The 20,908-nt window shown below is 33.0% G+C and overlaps 1 protein-coding gene across 10 annotated transcripts in view; it reads right to left on the bottom strand.

Annotated features, from left to right (window-relative positions):
- The window catches only part of LOC129235670 (RNA-binding protein Pasilla), a 151,384-nt gene that overhangs the window by 28,994 nt on the left and 101,482 nt on the right, over positions 1 to 20,908 (bottom strand). The window contains exon 1 of one of the 10 annotated variants that reach the window (XM_054869637.1): positions 5,361 to 5,379. The exons of the other annotated variants lie outside the window; for them this stretch is intronic. The gene's annotated coding sequence lies outside the window, so the exon portion shown is untranslated. Of the gene's footprint in view, positions 1 to 5,360; positions 5,380 to 20,908 lie in introns of those variants that run through there. 10 annotated transcript variants of the gene reach the window in all.

Here is a 20,908-nt window from a genome sequence, read left to right as displayed (position 1 = left end):
CTTTGTCCACTAAGTAAGAAAGTACAAACGTATAACGGAAACACTCATCACCATAAATATGTTTAGGTAAGTGACTCACTTATGAATGCTTTATTAGATGAATGGTGAAAATACAAATTTTTTTAATTTCTTTTCGACTGTTGAACAAAATATTGGAGTGGAGTTATTTGAAAATTAATGCATTTTGCATTGCATAGAGAATTTAAGTGTATCTATTATACAATAATCGCTTCAGCAGCCTTCAATGCAAGTTTAAAGTAGGCAGAGGCTTGAATTTACGCATAGGCTTTTATTTTCCAAAGCTTTACAAATTCTATAGCACCGAAAATTGTTTAAACCCGTGAATATTTTTTTTTTTTTTTGTTCATTCTTCCAGCCTGGGTATGAAAAACACTTCGGAACGTGAAATTACTAAAATTGCTTAAACGTATTAATTACAGTCGGTCAAAATTTGGTTTTACAATATTCACAATACGCATAACAATGTTTTTATGTTACACTTTCTCTTTAACTATAGGCTTCAGTAGAATTGTTCGAAATTTCAAAAAACAAAATGTATGACATTCTCATTCGAATTTCGATTTTTTTCAATTTTTCTTATCCACAATTTTATAGCTCAATTAATTCAAGCGCAACAGAGTGCATTGTAATTACTGAAAACTCCTCCCGTTGACTTTTAATAACTTTCTGCTCGATCTCTGCATTTATTCCCTTCCGGCTGTCAAGCGTTGTATGGAAAAATTTGTACATGACTGACAGCAAAAAAAAAAAATTTTAAAAAGCAACAGGAATTTTCAGCAACTTAAAACTCACAACTAGCTAACACATGGGCTGAAAAGTCCCGGGCCTAATAACAACAATAAAACGATGGTTTGCTGACTTCAACGTGGTCGTAAAGACACCGATGCTGTACAACGTAATGACGTCCAAATGAGGCGCTAACACCAGAAGACAGAAAATCAAAACCAAAAATCGTTTTAAAGGATCGAAAAGTGAAGTTGCCTGAATTAGCTGGAATCGTAAAGATATCAAAATAAGTTTGTGGCTTTATACTGCATGCACATTTGACTATGAGAAAGCTCTTTTGTTTCATCAAGACAACGCACCGTGTCACAAGTCAATCAAAACAACTGAACTTCGAACATTGCCAGATTTGGTCCCCAGCGGCTACTGACTGTTTGCACACCTAAAAAAATGCGCACCGGTAAGAAATTTCGCTGAAACTGACGCCTATACATATTTAGGCCAAAGATAAATCGTTCTACCAAAGTGGTATTGAAATGTTAGAGTGGCGCTGGAATGATTGCGTTGTTTATGATGGAAATTACGTTGATAAATAAAGCTAATTTTGAAAAAACAAAAAACATTTTTGCTTTGTTAAGCCCGGTACTTTTCAGCCCACATGTTAAAATATGTGCATAAATTTTTGAAAAATTTATTTCGAAGCAGTCTGATAAATGTAAAACTATTCGGTGAAGCCGGCCTTTATTGCTAGGCATTACTGCTCTCACACAAAATACTTTTTCTCGATCAGTTAAAAAAAAAAATATTAAAATTTTGTAAAAAAAATACAATTTTAAATAATTAAATTAACTGATTCTTTTTTCAGACAATTAAGCTTAACAGATTTATTCCTAAATAGCAAAGGAGTGGTTATAGTTTTTGAGCTGCATTTTCCATTTAATGACTTTTAAATTTTTGTTCAGATTGCTTGAGATCTCGGTTTTCTTTGCATATCAGGCAAATTAAAACTTTCTCTCTATGCGTTTTTTTTTTACAACTTTTACACACTCGAACATCTTCTAAATTTCTCTTTTACAATACATTTTTTTTTAAATTTTTTTTTTTATTTTATATATTATTCCATTTTTAAATCGTTAATTTTTTAATTTTATTTTAAATTATGATTTCTTTATCTTTCTTAAACTTTTCATTCGAATTTTCCCTAAGAGCACTTTAACTTAAACTTTTAATTTTTAGTACTTTTTGCACTTAATTTTATTTTTCTGTAAAATTTAGTCTTGCATAAAACTAGTAAACGTTTTTTCGTGTTTTCCATTTTACTATTATATTAACTGTTGTAATTACTTTTATTATTATTAATATTATATTTTTTTCTAATTAAATTAAATAATATTTTTATGATTTTAATTTCCTTATTTTGCATTAGTGCAGTTTTCTATTTACGAGCTTTGTTCAAATTATAGTTGCCAGCAAAAAAACGCTTCGTTACAACCACAACGCCTGATAACGCCGACAACAACACACTTTATGAACTGAGAGTAAAATTTTCTCTAATATTCCCACCAAGCTGTAAGCTACAAATGCATAGGCAAATATGTATAAATTTTTGTGTACACCGTAAGTGTACCTTGAACATTGTTTTACTCTCATGCAAGTTTTATTTTTATTTTGTTGAAATTAGTGAACTATGCGCTATATAGGTGAACGATTTTTTTATAAATTTAATTAACGTGATGACATTATAGCACAAATTAACGAACACAAAATACAAGCAGCAATTCCAAAATAAACCTTTGTATAAAAAAAATTCATTAAGAAAAACCAACTCGAAAAAGCAACCAAATATTAAAATTTGGTGCGTAAAATGCTTAGTAAGCGAATCAGAAATAATCAGAAAAAAATACACTTCACATATCAATTTTTTTTGTTTCCTACCGCAATAATATTTGTGAAGCCTTCAGCAGGAATCTGGTAAGCCTTTTAAAATAACTATGCAAAACTTCGTGGTCGAAAATTAAGTGGCAAAAATTTCATTTTCCCAAATTTTGTTCGAACCAGAAACAGTGTGAGGCTTAGTAGCTCGAGTAATGCATTAGTTAATGAGATTATTTATGTGCACACATTTGAATTCTTTCTCTTTTATATATATTTTTTCTCTCAAAATTTATTGTAGCGTGAATGCCACTGATAATAAATAATAACTGCCCTGTATTTAAATATTATTATTTCAACATTACTCTGTCAGTTGTAATTAAAAAAATTATTATTGCTGTTATTAAATTTGTTTCCGCTCAGTGCATGCCAATTGCAAATCGAATCAAAAGCTAATTAGAAAAAAATTACTACTATGAAAAGAAAATGTAATTTAAAGTCCAAGTATATGTACCATTATAAGTATATATGTATATAAATATATGTATTGAATATACATACAAACATAAATACCATAAATGCCTTAAGCCCCAGTGCGTAAAAATGTAATATCGGACCCTAAAAGATCTCTATGTTTATCAGCTCCGATAATTCGCAATCCGCATTTTATAAGAGTGAGACTAGGTTTTTTTCTCGATTTCTGTAGCGTGCATGTTGATGTACTCATACAAACGAGCAAATGCATCAAATAGAAGGCACCTCTGAATAGCAGATGAATTTTTCAAGAAGGCTTTTATTTTTATGTAGGTACTTTGTAGTCTGCCGAAGGAAGACAATTGCTAAAAAAAATTTTTTCTATTTTTTATCATATTTCATGTCAAGAGTAAGCAAGTAATTTGGGACTTGGGTCCACGGGCTATAAAATTTTTAGTACTTGTGGACTTTTGAAAAAGAAAAAATTCCTTCAAACGACTTTTACATTGAACATTTAAATATTACATCAAATTCAGCAATTGTTGATTGACAGCTGGTTTTTCAAACTCATATTTATTGAACTGAAAGCAGAAAGTGCGTAAGTCAAATAAATTGGCTTGCCAAAAGCTCACAGCCATGTATTTATACTTCTGAATATCTGTACATATGTAAGTATTTAAATATTATCTGTTCATGTATGTACTACGTATATATAATACGTTTTCCCAAATTATAAAATACATATAAAAGGTGGTTAAATTTCAAGGGCCGATGTTGAATGTGAACCACACCTAAACGCCAAAGACACCGTTGGACTTCTTTCTTTGAGGTTATTTGAAAGAAAAGGTGTACGTCGATAAGCCAGCAGCAATTCAAGAGCCAAAGGATGAGATAATTCGGCACATTAACGGCATAGAACCTCAATTATGCCTCAGTGTCATCGAAAATTTGGACCATCGGATGGAGGTGTACCGCCGAGGCCGCGGCGGTCATTTGGCCGATATTTTATTCCAGACGTAATTGAGCCATACCAATATTATCATAGTAAAGAGAAATGACAATAATTTCCTAAAAAAAATGTATTTTATTCAAAACCAACACCGGCCCTTGAACCTTACATATATAAGGATACGTATATATAACTGTGATCGAAATTATAGGAGTGTGGCGAATTACCAAGTTTTATTTTTTTTTTACAAAATATGGAGCAGTCTACAACAAAAATCATATAATTTAAAACTCCAAATTTTGTATAAAATTCACAAAATTTGCAAAAATTGTAATCAAAATTTCCAACTTTTTATTCAGAATTTTTAGAAAAACTTTTTATAGTTCATTCAAAACTAGTATAAGGTGTGGAAATTAATTAAATGGCGCAGAATTAATTACCCTATCGGAAGGCTTATCATTTTTAGTGTCGTACATCAGTCACATTTGGCACTTATGAACTAGACAGCTGTATGATACAAATAGGCAAGCTGGAGGTTCGAATAAAGATTTCCATCACTCAAACTAATTTGTTTTCATTTAGTAAAAAAGTTATTTAAAAATAATTGGATGATTAATTTTGTGCCACCTGACAAAGTGTAAAATAGAGTCGCTAAAAATAACGTTGAGCTTTGAAATTTTTGTTTGCATCTTCCTCTGCGAAAAAAAACATTGTTAAAAATCAACGAGAATTTTGAACGACTTGAAACTTACAATTTTCCTTATTTAAATGGAATAAGATCTAAAACGGTTTTCTATAAATTTTGATCAAAAAAATTTTGAGAAACATTTTTTAGAATTTGTTAAATTTTTGTGAGTTTTGTACGATGTTTGGAGCTCTGAGTTTTACGGTTTTCGTTGTAGAATGGCAATAAAAAAAAAACAAATAATTGCAAAAAAAGGTAAAAGCTAGGTAATTCATCGCACTCCTGTTATATTATTTTGAACACAAATCTTCACAAAGTTTCAGCTTACAAAGCTGTCTCCTTTGCAGCAGCATCACTGCTAGTGCCAAAACGATGACTGAAGTTTAAAAATATATGTACCAGTACAGTTTTCTTTGTCTTTCATGTGAACGAAATTTTCCACAAATGTGCACAAAACACAACAAAACAAAAATAACTTCCCCCAAAAAATTCTCTATCAGCTAACTGATGCGCAATTGACTAGTAAGCAATCACTTTGTTGTTTTATCTAAGATCAGAAACACAAATCATTCATTTTAATTTTGTGTCGTTGTTTTTGTTTTTTTGCTTTTTTTTATTAAAAATATATAACTTTACGATATTTTTGCGACGTCGACACAGCACTTTAAAGTCAAGGTCAATTTGTCTCAATGCCGAACACACACATGCGCAAGCTATATATGTATGTATATGAACGTATATAAATGCAGTGGAATTTGTGCTCTAATCGCGCGCACTTGAAACTGTCATTTGAGCTCCACTTAAAAGCGTTAACACAATAGCGGCGAGCGGCATACGACGAATCATGCCGAAGTGCGTGATGCCTTCGACAAATGCTTATAAAACAATTTCGCTTAGTGAAACACAATTATAGCAGCGGCGATATTATTATTTGGCGGTGAAAATTAAGGTAACCGTATTTCAAAAAAGAACGCCAATAAAACAAAGCGTTAGTTAGTAAAAAAAATACGAAGTTTGAATTGGGTAATTACTATAAAATGTATAAAAATGCTTCAGTTAAAGCAACATTTTAGAAGTTTTATACTTTTAGGCAATAAAAAATATGCTCATATAATTTTAAATTTCCATTAAAAATATTGTATAAATAAATAAAGTACGATCACCCGGATTTTCTAAGCTTAATGTCATTTATTTTTTCGTGTTCTAATTTTGAAATTCGTGAAATTCGCTGATGTGCATTCGTAATGCGCTCCAATTCTGTTTCGGCTATCACTTTAAGTGATTTAACCAGCAGAAACAAAAACTTCACTACTTAAGTATTTACTGGCAAACAACACGAAGACCGCAAATGCGCTCAGAACTGAGTTTCGAAACGATTAAACTGAGCAAACACGAAACGAAACAAAATTTGTCGGAATGTTGGCGATAATGAATGCCAAGCGAAAAAGCGGGAAGCAGAATATAAGAAGGTGACAATTGTTAAAAGCGATTACAGGCGTATTCGTATTTTTACTAAAACCTTCTTAAGCAGCCAATTTGTGTTCAATGTATAGCAAACAGACTGCCGCTTAAAGACCAGTTTAAATAAAATGCCAAAAATATACTTTTGTAGATATTTACATATTTATGTACAAGTGTTTTTAGATTAAATCACAAAAGTCGCCTTCGCAATCAGCGTTCTATGTTTGTCGCTATCCGCGCTGTGCTATGTAGCTAAGTCGCTGGGCGCGTGCGCCAATTGCGTCTGTTACTCGTATTACCTCACCAACTAGCCAGCGCGAGTCGGCCAAAAACCAATCAACCTAAAATCTACCTGTCTTCGAGTAGCTACGAAGAAACAACAAAACGACAAAAGAAAAAAAAAATACAGAAAAATAAAAAAAAAAATTAAATGGAAAAATATTCAGTAACAAATACAGAATATGCAAAACGTTCAACCAGCTAAGCTGGTAAGAGCAACAACAATAATAACCGCAGCAGCAGCAGCAACGGTACGCTTGAGAAACGGCCCGCCAACCAATCAAACAGCTCACGATCGGCGCAAATTCATTCAATCGCAATTGTCGGTTGGGCAGTCATCTAGCAAGTACGTCTGCCACTTTTTGCTCCGCCATACATTTTGTTTTTGTTATTTGTGTAATTTATCCAACCGCAAAGGCAGCACGAAAAAATAAACTTGCCAAGTACAAGTACACAGAATGTGCAAATGGGGGAAAACCTACACACAGCCACAAGCACACAACACACACGCACACACGCGTTCTTGTATAAAAAAGGTAAAAAGAAAACAACTAAAAGTCAACAGTTAAAAATAAATACAAATTAAAATAAAAAAATTTGCGACATTGTATGAAAATAACAATAAAACAGTTAATTGAAATACCACAACAGCAAAAAATGTACTTCAAAATGTGTATATGTATGTGTCTGAAATAATACGAGCCCTCACGAAACAAGCATAAAGCGTAAGCTTGATTGCGCCAAAAGCACGAACGCACAGTGGGTCCAAATACAATGGAAATGGTGAGTGTAACGTTAAAGACGGCGAATGGCTATGACGTTTTCTGGTGCAGAAATGGTGGAGAATTGGACCAAAACAAAGAGTAAATTTACAATGAATGGAAAAGTAGTTCGCAAGTGTCGAATAATATTGACGTATGACGTCATTTGAAAAAATTCTAAATCTTTCGGCAAGGTGATTAATGTGCTCCACGTTGTATACATACGTATGCATGCTTTTGGTGGTCATTAGAACAGTTTTAATTATATAGGAAAAATATAATATCCATATTTAAAAACAACAGAAAAATTCATTGAGAATTATTTGAAATTTTTTTGTTCTGGTTTTTTTTTCAATTTAAACAAATAGGACTAAATGTTAGCCTTCCAAAGCCTTACTAACAACCTTTGTTAGCCATATCTGACAGCTTCGGTGCAAATTCGTAAGTAATTTTCTTGCCAAGACTTGCCTCCAAACTACTTGAAGCAAAATTAGTTCTTTGCACTATGGAGCTAGGACTAGCTTCAGCTTTAGAATAGAAATCTCAATGACATCCTCTAACCTTTTAAGCATTTTTTACGCAGAAATTGCGCCAGACTGCACATAATAGAAGTACTTACTATAATAAATTAATTGCAATCTTTAACGGTAACACCCCTCTAGCAGCCGAAACGATTTAAATTTGGCGACTTATTTCGGGACTCAGAAATAAAGACTAAAATTTCTATTGTATATAGAAATGCGTATTGAGGAATACAAATATCGATTTTTTTAACAGTCTAAAATTCATATTATTATTATTTTTTTTTTTTGTAAATAAGGGTTTATTTTAGTCCAAATTTAAGTATAAATAAATTTTTGTTTTATCATTTTGATACAAAATGCATGGCGATAAAAGCCAATAATTGACATTCTTCTTTATGAAAGTTCTTCGCGTACGAAATAATGTCTAGTTAACTGTAAGATTGAAAAATATATGAAAATATTTTTATTGTCTATTTACTATTGCTTTTTGAAGTAGAAACGAAAAAAAAAATACATTTTTTAGAGAAGCCGATACAATAACACTAAAATGTTTTGAACCTTTACAAAAAAGCTCAAACAATAAACCATTGACAATGAGCTTAGAAGGGAGCAAAGTTAACTAAGAGAATAGAATGATTTCATGTCAATTAATGTGTTTTGGACTACTAATGTAGGTAGCAACGTTTTGACCTATTTAGTCCGCGAGTGCAGTTCCTTGCTTTGATTTTTCACTGGTTGGCTTTGTATATTTGAATTTAACTCGAAAAGTTACGAGAATCCCATCATGAAACTTGCTGGGATTACTGAGCAGAGTCTAAGTGATGAAATGGAAAATAATAATAAGCAAGTCTCAGATGTTTTTCACATATGGAAAAAAATATATATTTATATATATGTTATTTTACATTTTACATTACAATTACAAAAAAACTTTATAAAAATGTTAAACAGAACAGAAAATGTTGATTTCTAAAAACTCGATACCCCAAATTTCAATATGGAATAAATCAGTCCACGAATAAAAAGAAAAATATACTACCCCGAATGGTGTTACCTCCAATTTGTGGTTAGCGGTTTGTTCTTCTCGAACAAATGAAAAGTCCTACATGACTTTTTCTAAGCAGAAAGCACCAAGAGACTTGTAATTGCTACTGAGTAATAGCTGATGCTCAAAGTTTTTTTATAGCTTTGTCCATAAACTTTGCGGTTTATGAATCCGTTAATCTGGAATCCAGTACCTGCAGGCACCCGCAAATGCACTTGGCTTCGGCGGCGCTGTCTATGGTTGAATACCGGCATGAAACCTCTTGCCATCCAACTCGTTCGAAGAGAGCACAATTTGATATGAATCAGGCTTTATTTATATTCGAGTAAAACAATTTTTCTTACTCTGCAGACTCCCAATTCTTCATAACATAGTGGGGCTCATAAGATTTGTAGGCACCAGCTAGTAGCCTCTTCAGAAAGCCATCAAAAGTTGATTCGGCACTTTCATGCTTTCCACTAATTTTTGATTATATAAGTAATAATAATAATATATTATACTATAAGATAAATTATAATTAATTAATTTCAAGAGAAGGATGCAAAAAATAAACCCTTTCAAGTTTTTAAATTTTTTGCGGATAAACTGTGAGCAAAATCTTTATTTTCAAGCCTCGTAATATTTTTATTGAATCTTCATCTCACTTAATAGTCTAATAGATATCCTCAATACAAGTACTTGTATTTGTAACATATTAATAAAAATATCATAAATTTGACACACCCACCACCTACACACACAAAATCAACTGTGCGCAACCAACTTCGTTCCCACTGCGTGCCTATTCGAACGCCTACAGTGAGTAAACTAGTCAAACAAAAAAGTAACTAGCAATTCGCATCAAAATCTAATAGCAAATGTATCACAAGCAACACCAGCTCAATGGTCATGGTCAAGAGCGTGTTATGTGAGATCATCCACACACATATGTACATGCATATGTATGTACGCACGTGCATACATGTGTATGCATGTATTTTTAATGTATGTTTTACGTATGAGATAACTAAATGACAATATCTAAAAGTATTTATTTACGAATCTACTCATTTTATTAGCCGTCAGCAGCTTCTTTACCTTGAATGCGAAATACTGAGTTGAGTTCATTACTAATGACGCCATTGAATTGATAACTTTTTTATTTTATTTTTTCTAGTTTTAGTTAAATATATATGTACATATTTTTGAGGGCCATGTGGGTGTATAGAAGTGGCACGAAAAAACATAAACCATTGAATTTTATGGCATTTTTATATAAAAGCTAATTTTAGTTAAATGCAGTAAATCAGAGGCGAAAATGTCACTCATACGCAAGGTATGGCGGGTAGCCAATCCAAAAGTATGAAAAGAAATAAAGCCCGAAAAGCTAATATTATGAAATTTGGTGCAAACTGAAATCCATAAAATACTTAACTTAATATTATGTAGTAAAAATAGTTAGGCATTAAATAAATTCATATTATGCTTAATTACTTTTTTACAGCTACAAATGTAAGCATAAACAAGTTCGTATTTTGTATGTTCTTCGTAAAGGTTTTCACATTACTCGTAAGTGAAGTTAAGTAAGTGAAGAAAGTGAAAAGACAAGCTTCTATTTGAATTAACCCCAAACTAGTCTCGCTTGGTGGCGGCCGTAGCCAAATAGGTTGGTGCATGACTACTATTCAGAATTCACAGGGAGAACGTAGGTTCGAATCTCGGTGGAACACCAAAATTAAGAAAAAGGTTTTTCTAATAGCGGTCGCCCCTCGGCAGGCAATGGCAAGCCTCAGAGTGTATTTCTGCCATGAAAAAGCTCCTCATAAAAATATCTGCCGTTCGGAGTCGGCTTGAAACTGTAGGTCCCTCCATTTGTGGAACAACATAAAGACGCACACCACAAATAGGAGGAGGAGTTTGGCCAAACACCCAAAGAGGGTGTACGCGCCAATTATATAAATATATATAGTCTCGCTGGCATCGTTTCATATAGATGATGGTATGATTTGATATCAACGAAATGGAAAAAACAGGCCTTTTATGATAGAAAAACAGACACAGAAATGTGTAATGTAGTTTATTGCTGTTACGATTTTATTTACTTTGGTGATTACGTAAATTCGTACTATTATTATTATTTCTTATGCTATGCGCACGCATTACCATTTGATTTATTTTTATACAGCAAAACGACGGCTTTCCAGTCCGTTTGATGCGGGACTAAACTATGAACAACGCGATCAGCAAGAATCAATATTAAATAAAAATAATTCAAACTCGTACAAACAATCTTCGAGCTTATTAAAAAAATGTATCAAAAAATCTGAAAAAAATAACACAGTAACCTTTACTCAACTGTCATACCCAACGTTCTTAGGCCCTCCTGCGACTTTTCTGTAACAAAAACAGAAAATACCTAAGAAACGACGGCGATTCGTTACAATCGTGCAGGTAAAATTCACATCGTTGGCAGAGCTCAGGCCATACTAAGACGCTTTTAAGTCAGAGCATGAATGAAATGGACTACTTCGAAGCGACAAAATGGACTTACGATGAGTAAATAAACATTTTTCGAGGAGAATAAAAAGCCAGCCTCCTTTTTGAATACACTTTGTATGTACAGTGAGGGACATACAAATTTTAACAGGTAGTTTAAGCGCGTTAAAGTTGCGGTTGAAAGGCTGTAAAATTATTACGCCTTACGACGGGAATTAAATCCCGTCAATGAGATTTCAGAGTTCACTGGTATGATTAGATGAGGAGTTGGAAATACTTAGTCATTGGCTTGAAATCACTCTGATATGGGTTCCTGGTTACAGGAACATACGGGGTAATGAGATAGCGGATGAGCTAGCAAGGAAAGGTTCGATACTAGAAATAGCGGAGGCGGTGGCAGTCTCCACCCCATTCAACACATTAAAAGCATCCATTGCTTCACACTATCACACTTTAGCCGAAAGAAGATGGAAGCAACTAACTACATGTATTACAACAAAAAACACAAGGCCGTCATACAAAATCCAAAGGACGAATGATCTGTTAGGATGTTCTCGGCCAAACAGCTCACGCATCACTGCAACCCTTACTGGCCATTGGAAAGTAGGGTATCATGCAGCTAGACTCAATCTACCCTTGAATCCTATCTGCAGAAGCTGTCAAGCGGAAGGAGCGAAGGAAAGTCTTTTCCACTACTTATGTGAATATCCAGAGCTAGCTAGGGCACGACTCCGCTCCTTTGATAAGCCTTTCTTGCAGCAAATTAATGAGATCTCAGACCTCACTAAATGGATTTGACTTAGAACTAAAAAAAACCTCATTATACGAGGACGGTGGTAGTAAACCGGTGCTGGTCACTAATTAGGATTATTTCAAGGGAAATACTCAACCACTTCAACAATAACAACAACAACAATATGACTAGATGAAATTTTCTGCACAGTTGGGTTTAATAGTTTTGGTTTTCAATCCTCTGCATCCGTAGAATGCAAAAAAGGAGTCAGAAAGTGCACGAAAAACCACAGTTCATTATTGTTGTAGCATCCGTGCAGACTCAAAACTCAATTGAAAAACTCGCATCCCCAATTGTCGGGGAACTGGTGAACTGCGATCAACTCAAATACCAAAATACTTTACAGTTCAGCATGCTCGTCAATATCGTTTGCTAATAAGTGCTTGCCAGATCGCTTCCACACTGCCTAGGTTATTTGCAGAGCGTTTGGTCTGTGAAATAAGGTGAGACAGAAACTCACGAAAGGTTCAACGAAGATTGCCGTAAACCTCTTTTGACTGAAAAGCGCGCACAATATCAACATACTCATACACGCAAGCCAAACCTATGCCAGTATGTGTGCCCAGAAGTAGTGCAATTGAAAGTTGGGTGGAAATAAAGCCTTGGTAATTGCCTTGGAGGGTCACTAAACAGCACAAAACAAAACAAAACAGCGTGTAATGGGGCAAATAGAAAAAAACATAAATTTAAACAAACAATTAGGAAATATACGAGCACATAGTGTTATAGTCAGTTATAGACAAGCATGGCATGGTTGAGTAAATTAGCTGGCTATTTAGTATGGTCGTAAAAACGTGCACACTTTGCCGTACTGTGAGTGGAGTAACAAATCAAAAGCAATAAAACTTAAGAGAATTAAAGCATGGAAAAATGTAAACCTCTCGATGACTAACTCCTCGCTGACATAGTTATAAAGATATGGTAATTTAGTCTTTTTTTTGCACTTCTTCCTTTATTGCAATTGGGAAATGCAATAACTAATAGAGCAACAAAAATTTAAAACCAATACGCACAAGATAAAACTAAACTGCGTAAATAATTTTTAAATATCTTCACAACTAACGATTATTAGCTTTTGCTGTTTTCCTTGCATTTTTTTCACATATTTTCATTTGTGTAAATTTATAATTGCGTGCAACTACGATTTTGCGCTTTTCATCTTGCATTTGATTATGCAATCAACTTATCTAGCAGCTAATCGCGCTGATCACAGCCAAATGAAACAACAGCAATAAAAACTCATAAGGTCGCACACATGTACACACAGAGCTAATAATAGCGACAACAACAAAAAAAAAATGATGCTGCAAAAAAAATGAGTTTTGCATAAATTAATTGGAATTAATAATTAAAAAGGAAAGAAGCGAAACGAGTGCGGCATCGTCATCGCCACAGCAGCAGGTTAAAGCAAAAATGCTAAATGGCAGATGAATGCTCGGACAAAGTGTTATTACGTTGACGTTGACGAACAAATAAGCAAACAGAAGCAAATTTTAGCCAGACGGCAGACATGAGGCGAAGCAGAAATGGCTTTGGTTGACACAAATTAATTGAAATGAGCTGACGTGTCACGGTGCGTGTGTGTGTTTGTGTGCGTTTATGCATATCAAAGGGAGTGTACATAGTTGCGAAATAACAAAATTTATTTATAAATATTTTACAGATATAAATTTTGTACAACTTAATTACGCTGGTGTATCAAATGTCGGACCAACACTGGTGCCTTTATTTAAATAATAAAAATAAAAATGTTTATTTATCTGACGCTTGTAATTATGAGCCTTGTTAAGGTTTGTGAGGCACGCATTCAGTTTTTGCTCTTTTTGGTGTATATGAAATTATAGAAAGTAGCAGTTGGAACCAGAAACATTCATTTGGCGTGTACATCCTTCAATAGATTCTTGGTGAAGCTGCGCCTTCAATCTACCTAGATGAAACCGTATAAATGTAAAATCCAACAGTTTCAGGCAGCCTCGGAATAGCAGATTTTATTTGTGAGAAACTTTGTCATGACATAAATACACTTGGAGATTTGCCAGCACTGACGCTAACGAGGTAGCTGATGAGCTGGCATCGACGAGTTCATCAACCGGTCTAATGGAATCGTAGCTACTCAGTATCATTAGCTGGTTAGTAAATCTAAAACAGAATGAGTTCTAGGTTACTTTAGAAGAACTGGGAGCGACAACGCAATAACACCACAAAGCTTGTATAGTCAATTATTTAACAATCAGAAATTTTGTTTGCAAGTAAGTGCTTGGCTTCAATATGTAGTCTGCAGGTATTTTGAGACCTCAAATCTGGCGAAGTCTCAGTGAAATAGGTCATAGTGTGTTTATGTTCTGTAGCATATTAATTTTATTTATTTATCTATATACCTACATAGAGTTATGTAGCAAACGCTGAAGCCGAAATGAAAATGCGTACTTTTGGAAAATATATTATAAAAAAATAGCAGTCGCTAGCATACAATTTTGAAGGCGACATTTGTAGGCCGCTCAATTTTTTTAGTTTGTTTAAGTTGGCTCAAAATTTGCCATATATAACATCTTTCGTACATTCGTTATATCGAACAAAAAATTCAAAACACCATCAAAAAAAAGTCAACAAATTTGATGGACTACAAAGCCGAACACAAGATTTTTTTTTTAATTCTGACTACAATTCTCTAAAAATTCTGACTATTTGAAATTTTAAAGAAAATTTGTTAAACTTTTTTCAGTTTTACACAAACAATTAAAGTGTTGTTGTTATAGTATGAACTATACTTTTATAAAATAATACAATGAAGAATGAATAAATAGTGAAAACTTTGACCGCCATTGTAGATGCATATATCATATAAGCAAGTTGGCGCAAAATTAATCATCCTATCGTAAGATTTATACTTTTTTCAAATTGTTGCAGTATCTCAATAGATACCTTCTACCGAAACGACGAGGATTCTTATCCGGTCAAGAACTGTCACTCCAGCAACATCTCACAAACATATATGGAGAATGTTAATGCTGCTACAACAACAAGCTATGGAGCGCGAACATGTCAAAATAGAGATTTATCACTCCAAATAATTTTTTTGTTTATTAAATTTTTTAATAATATACATACATATATGTTGGCATTTCCATATACATATATACATATATCTAGTATGTTATCACACATATACTTGCATGTGGGAGTGCACGTGTCCTCATCTACATTCTTTTATTGCCACTAAAAAGTAGGCATCTCAATCTTCGCCAACGAAAAGCCGATTTCAGTGAACTTAGACAACATAAAAGAAAACAAATGAGAATTTTCATGCGCTTTGACGTAAGTAGATATATATATATGTAATATATATTTATATTCAAAAACTGAAATACCTCAGTAGACTCGATTTATTTTTACATTGGCATATTTGTTGGATTACTGTGCCGTATGTATGTATGTTTGTATGTACATACGTATCGGCACAAGAAAATGTTACGCAAAATAAAATACATTTTTATGACATTTCGCATATTTTTTATTATTTACACGTGAATCTTTTATATCGTTTTTATTTATTTTCTTTTCTTTCTGCTTATCAAACCGAAACGCGAATCCATATTTCAATAGCCACTTGGTGGCACTGTGCAGGCAGGCGAAACATATTGCGCCGCTGCAACGCTGCTGACATTGAACTAAATTCATTTTGAAAAGCGCACAACAAATCATTTTAAATTATTACTTATGTTGCAACAAAAAGGATGTAAAAAAAATAAGAGAAGGCATAGCGAAAAAGATGTCAAAAGCAAAAAATACATAATAAAAAGTGTGGAAAAATAATATAAAATATTTGTAGTGAGCACGTTTTTCTCGCACCTACATGCATTAGCATATATTCATATATATGTATACTTTTGTATACATGTGTGTGTATTTGTGCGACCCTCAGCAACAAACTTAAAAGTATACAAAAACATATGATTTAAAATGCATACATACATACATAAGCACAAGTAGACAGCGTTATGCCAATCAACCTGCACAGTGCACTCAGCAATTTACTCAGCATTTGACTGATTGGCCTTTGCACATTCCGCTAATATTCCGATTGCTTGGGTAATCAATGAATAATATTTTCAAAATATAAGTAATAAAAAAATACAAACTTACAACAATTTTGAAGAAATTCAACATAAGTAGACAATAAAGGAAGTCTAAAACTGAAGCGCAAGAAAATAGAAAACAAGAAACAAACAAAAAAAAAAACAAATAGGTAAATGTATAGCGAATAAATGAATGGCTAATGCGGCAAACATGATACCATGCCGAAGAGACACAGCGCCAACTTGCATGTTTCTTTGCGCTACAAAACGTGCGCACACATACAAAAGCACAATATATGTTCACTAGTGTACTTCCAATATCAAATCGCCCGTGGCTTGACAACAATACCACAATAGCGGAGCAATTGATCGAGCATGTGAGAAGTGAATTAGTGCGATATGATTAGCAAGTTATTGGGGTAATAAATACATACATAAATGCAAATATTTATGAATTGACATTCCTCTACATATGCTTAAGTATGTACTAACTAATACCCAACGCACTTTGCGGCACCTGCTAAGTAAAATATCTTAAGTTTTGCCTTGAAAGTCAAATGTGCGAACTTTTATTAGATTAGGCTATACATACATACATAATTGCATATGTTATATGGCTCATTAAAAAAATGTTCTGGGGGTGGAAACTTTATTATGTACAATACATTTCGATTTCTGTGCGCTTAAAATTAAAAAAAAAAATAATGGTGGTTCTTATAAGGCAGAAAACTTACACAAAAAAAATGCATATGATCGGTTTTGATTGAAACTCGTTGCTTGTGAGATTTTTGTGACAACTGAATATGAATTTGAAGTAAATTTTTTCAAAACTCAAACTGGCAGATTCATTATGGCGGACGTATTTTTTTTTTTTAATTCATTAAATTCATTCTAAGCTCATTACTCGGGGGATAGTGTTATTGTTGTAGCAAAATAAACATTCCTCATAAATATTGTTTGGAGAATGCTGATGCAGTGACAAACCTTGGCCGGATATAATCCGATCTATAATACATACAATACTAAAGTATCCTGTAAGTTGGAAAATGGTCAAATAGGTAGGCGAGAGTGAAAAGTTGTATAAGGTCAGCAAAAAACCATGTAAGGCAAACAATTTATATTACACTTAAGGACAGGCGTCCTATCCGATACTAACTTTAAATAGAAAAAAATTTAAATTAAATTAAAAAAATTCTAAATTTAAAAATTTTATTAAACAATTTAATTCAAAAGTTTTAGTTAAATACTTGTAATTTAAAGAATTAAATTAAAAAAATTTTATTTCAAAAATGAAATTTTAAAAATTAAAATTATTACTTTTCTCACAAGTAAGTACCACAAAAGAAACTATGGTTTAAGCTAATTTTTTTATACAAACTCACTAGAAATGGCGAGTTAGTTTTAAATATAATATTTTTTAACTAGTCGCAATGAAAACTTAATAAAAAAAAGAAAAATTATTTTGAATGATGGAAATCTTTATTTTGATTTTTACGCGTTCCATGGTACGCGTCCATTGACGCATTCATTGACGGACGACACCGTTTGCAAAAATTATAAATCTTCCATTAGGATGATTAATTTGTATATCTTGGATTTGAAGAAGAAAAATCATTTTAGGAAACATTTTCATCAAATGCTTTTTAGGATTATGATCCTAAACGAAATATAAATATGATATTCGAAACGTGCAGGTAAAATATGATCAAAGATTGCATGAAATGTGAGAAGAAGGATACTTCGATCCGTATTGTATTACATATTCGAGTATTTCGTTGGCCAAAGCACTTTCATGCTACCTAAAGAAGACGCAAAAGTCTTTGCAAGCCTTTAGCACTTATCAGGTCTTTATGGCCAATGCGGTATATTCTTAATTTATTTGTTTAAAAATTTTATTTTTTAGTCTGTAAGCGAATATAGTCAACTTTAAATGTCTCACTGGAGGATGAAAGATCTAAGTGGTTAAAGCAATTTAGTTATTGGATGGAATTCAAATACAGGTATCAGAATGAGCCTTTGGGCCACCGAGTGTCTTGTCTTAGACAAGCAACCTGGCTAGCCGAACCTATTATACTTTGCAGTGAAATTAGCGCGCCACCTAGTGGTTAATATTTTTCAGGATAGACTGCCTAGAAAAAACCCTCTAGAAAGTATCTAACTAACAAAGGCTCGCCAAAATGTATTCAGTCGTTTTAGAGATGAACCCATACAAATATACAAACAAACAAAAAATTTATAAATCCCGGCTAAGATTTTGCTTACATACGAATAACCACATGACCCTTAACATGCGTTTGCGGCATACACTTCAATTTTATTAATATATAATATATTCTTCGAGCAATAATTAGCAGATGGTGCAATAATTGGAGAACTAACCCAACTGCTGGGAGCCTACAATTAGTGGACTCACAATACGTTTTGTGCTGAGGTAACTAAACGTAAGATAGGCTTTTGCTGATAACTTTCCACATAAAAGTGACGAAATATCAAAACGAAACTATGCACGAAAATACTTGTTTTTACTTTTAACTACATCAGCAGCGTTTTGCGTTAATTTATTATCAGTAAAGTCAAATTGCTTGAAGATAAAATAATTGTTTAATCAGTCAACTTAGTCGCTATTTTCTAATCGTTTATTATACAATCAGATGCTTAGAGCGTTCTCTTTTCATTTTGTACTCGTAACTGAAGTTGTGACACATTTCTAAGTGTCGTATTGAAGTTTTTTATTAGCACAGACATGAGTATAAACATATGTAATATATATACATATATGACAATGTATGTATATGCGTTGAAATGTCCCAGGAATATCCACACATGCCAAATGATTAAAAATTTCATGGAAATGTAGGGCGTACGGGTATTTTATTGAGTTGAAAATTATCACCTTGTTAGTGTGTATGCAGACACCAATGGCGAAATAACAGCGATTTTTATTAAATTATAGGCAGTGCGTTTAAGCTCATATCTCTTGGCATACCACGTAGAATTTTAAACGGATAATTCTAAATTGCAGTGCATTTCTTACAGATTCTGTTTTATTTATTTTATGTATTCGAAATTGTATTAAAAGATTGGTTTTTATTCTGCCACTTATTTGAAAATGTTTGATAGCAAGCAATAAAAAATCAGTGATTTGGTCTTTTATTGAAGATAAAAAATTTAAAAAAAGTCTCAGCATTCATTATATGGAAGAAAATGCATAACACCTTATATAAATAAAATTACCAAAAAACCAACCACAATTTTGAACCTCTTCAAACTTGCACTTTATTGTATTAAAATTTATTGAGCTAAAAAACTAACTGCATACACAAAAATGTACTGAAAATTCTGAATAAAAGATGTGATATTTTGGTGGAAATGGGATGAATATTTAAACATTTTGCTCAAAATTTCAAGATTGAATTTATATGGTTTTACACAAAAAAGTGTATTTTTATAAAAAAACTATTTTCTAAAATTAACACGAGTAAAAATACATATAGTCGAAACTTATCAATATTTGGTGAGCTTATCGAAGTGCCACTCTTTTTATTTGCTAGCTTTTCGAGAGTACCTCAAAATTTTCTTTACGTCAATATATTGCGTGCATATATCATTAAAGGCTTTTCAGGCATCAGAATGACAGTCATGTCAAAAAAAGTAGGTCAATAGCTAAAACGATCACAGCTGTACTGCTTATCTGAATTCGAAAATTCAGCCAGCTTAATTAACTATGACCAGTAGAACTATTGGAACTAAAATTAAGTTAGATTATTTAACATTTTATTGTTACTTAGATTAATAATACGTATGGCATGTTCCTTATAATATTGTCGATAATCAAAGAGAACGGTTTTTTAAATAGACCGGGTCGGCAAAAAAACTTTTTTGTTTTTGTTCTTTTTTTTGTTTTGGGTTGACTAATTGAAAATACATTTTTAAATAGTTAATTATTGTACCTAAATCTTGTGACCAGAACAATGTAGAACTTGTAGAATATGTTTACTTTTATTCAACTGGAACGCAACAGCCTGCGTAACAGAGTGAATTTTTGCCTGTCTAATATTCGACTGGTGCCGGGTTTGATACTAATTGAAAACGTGAAATATCAAGCGATAGAAAAAGTGTCAACTACTCGGTTGGCAATCGCATATATTCGAGGCATTGCAAAATGCATGAAGCTTGACATAAAAGCATCCAATTGGATTGGAAGTTCGGCCAAACAATAAATCAATACGTAGAAATGTATTTTAGTAGAAATGACAAAGTATTTCACAATGCATACGACGTCATTTGAAAAGAAAAAGTAAACATCTCGCTCTACATAGCATAACTCGAAGGCACAACAAAGGCACTCGAAGACACATACGCTCAACGAGGCCCAACACACCGCACTCGATTTCTTAAAATACTTGGGTCTGGATAAGCTGGCAGGTGAGGAATAGAAGGTACAGCAGACCTTAAGGTCGATGTATGTGTCTCCATTCCAAATCTTGTCTTATTTTATCTCACAAACATATCACAATTACATAAAATATATTTTAATACTATACGAAGTAAGCATCACCCCATTTTCTCTCTTTCTCTCGACAACAAACATCTTCTATTAGAGGTTGCATATGTTGCCAGCTTTCACATTGGAGGCATAACTATAATGCGTCAATACCTGCCCCTTTTAGGCAAAAGCGAACAAATAAATCTGACCTTGACACCTGCAGCCACCAACAAACGTACCACTCAACAGCAACGTACATAGGACGCGCTGAAAAGCAGGCTACA

The sequence above is a fragment of the Anastrepha obliqua genome, chromosome 1 (genome assembly GCF_027943255.1).
Source record: "Anastrepha obliqua isolate idAnaObli1 chromosome 1, idAnaObli1_1.0, whole genome shotgun sequence".
In the NCBI taxonomy this organism is placed as follows: domain Eukaryota; kingdom Metazoa; phylum Arthropoda; class Insecta; order Diptera; family Tephritidae; genus Anastrepha; species Anastrepha obliqua.
The sequence above is the reverse complement of the archived record's forward strand: the minus strand, read 5'-3'. Positions and strand labels throughout refer to the sequence as shown.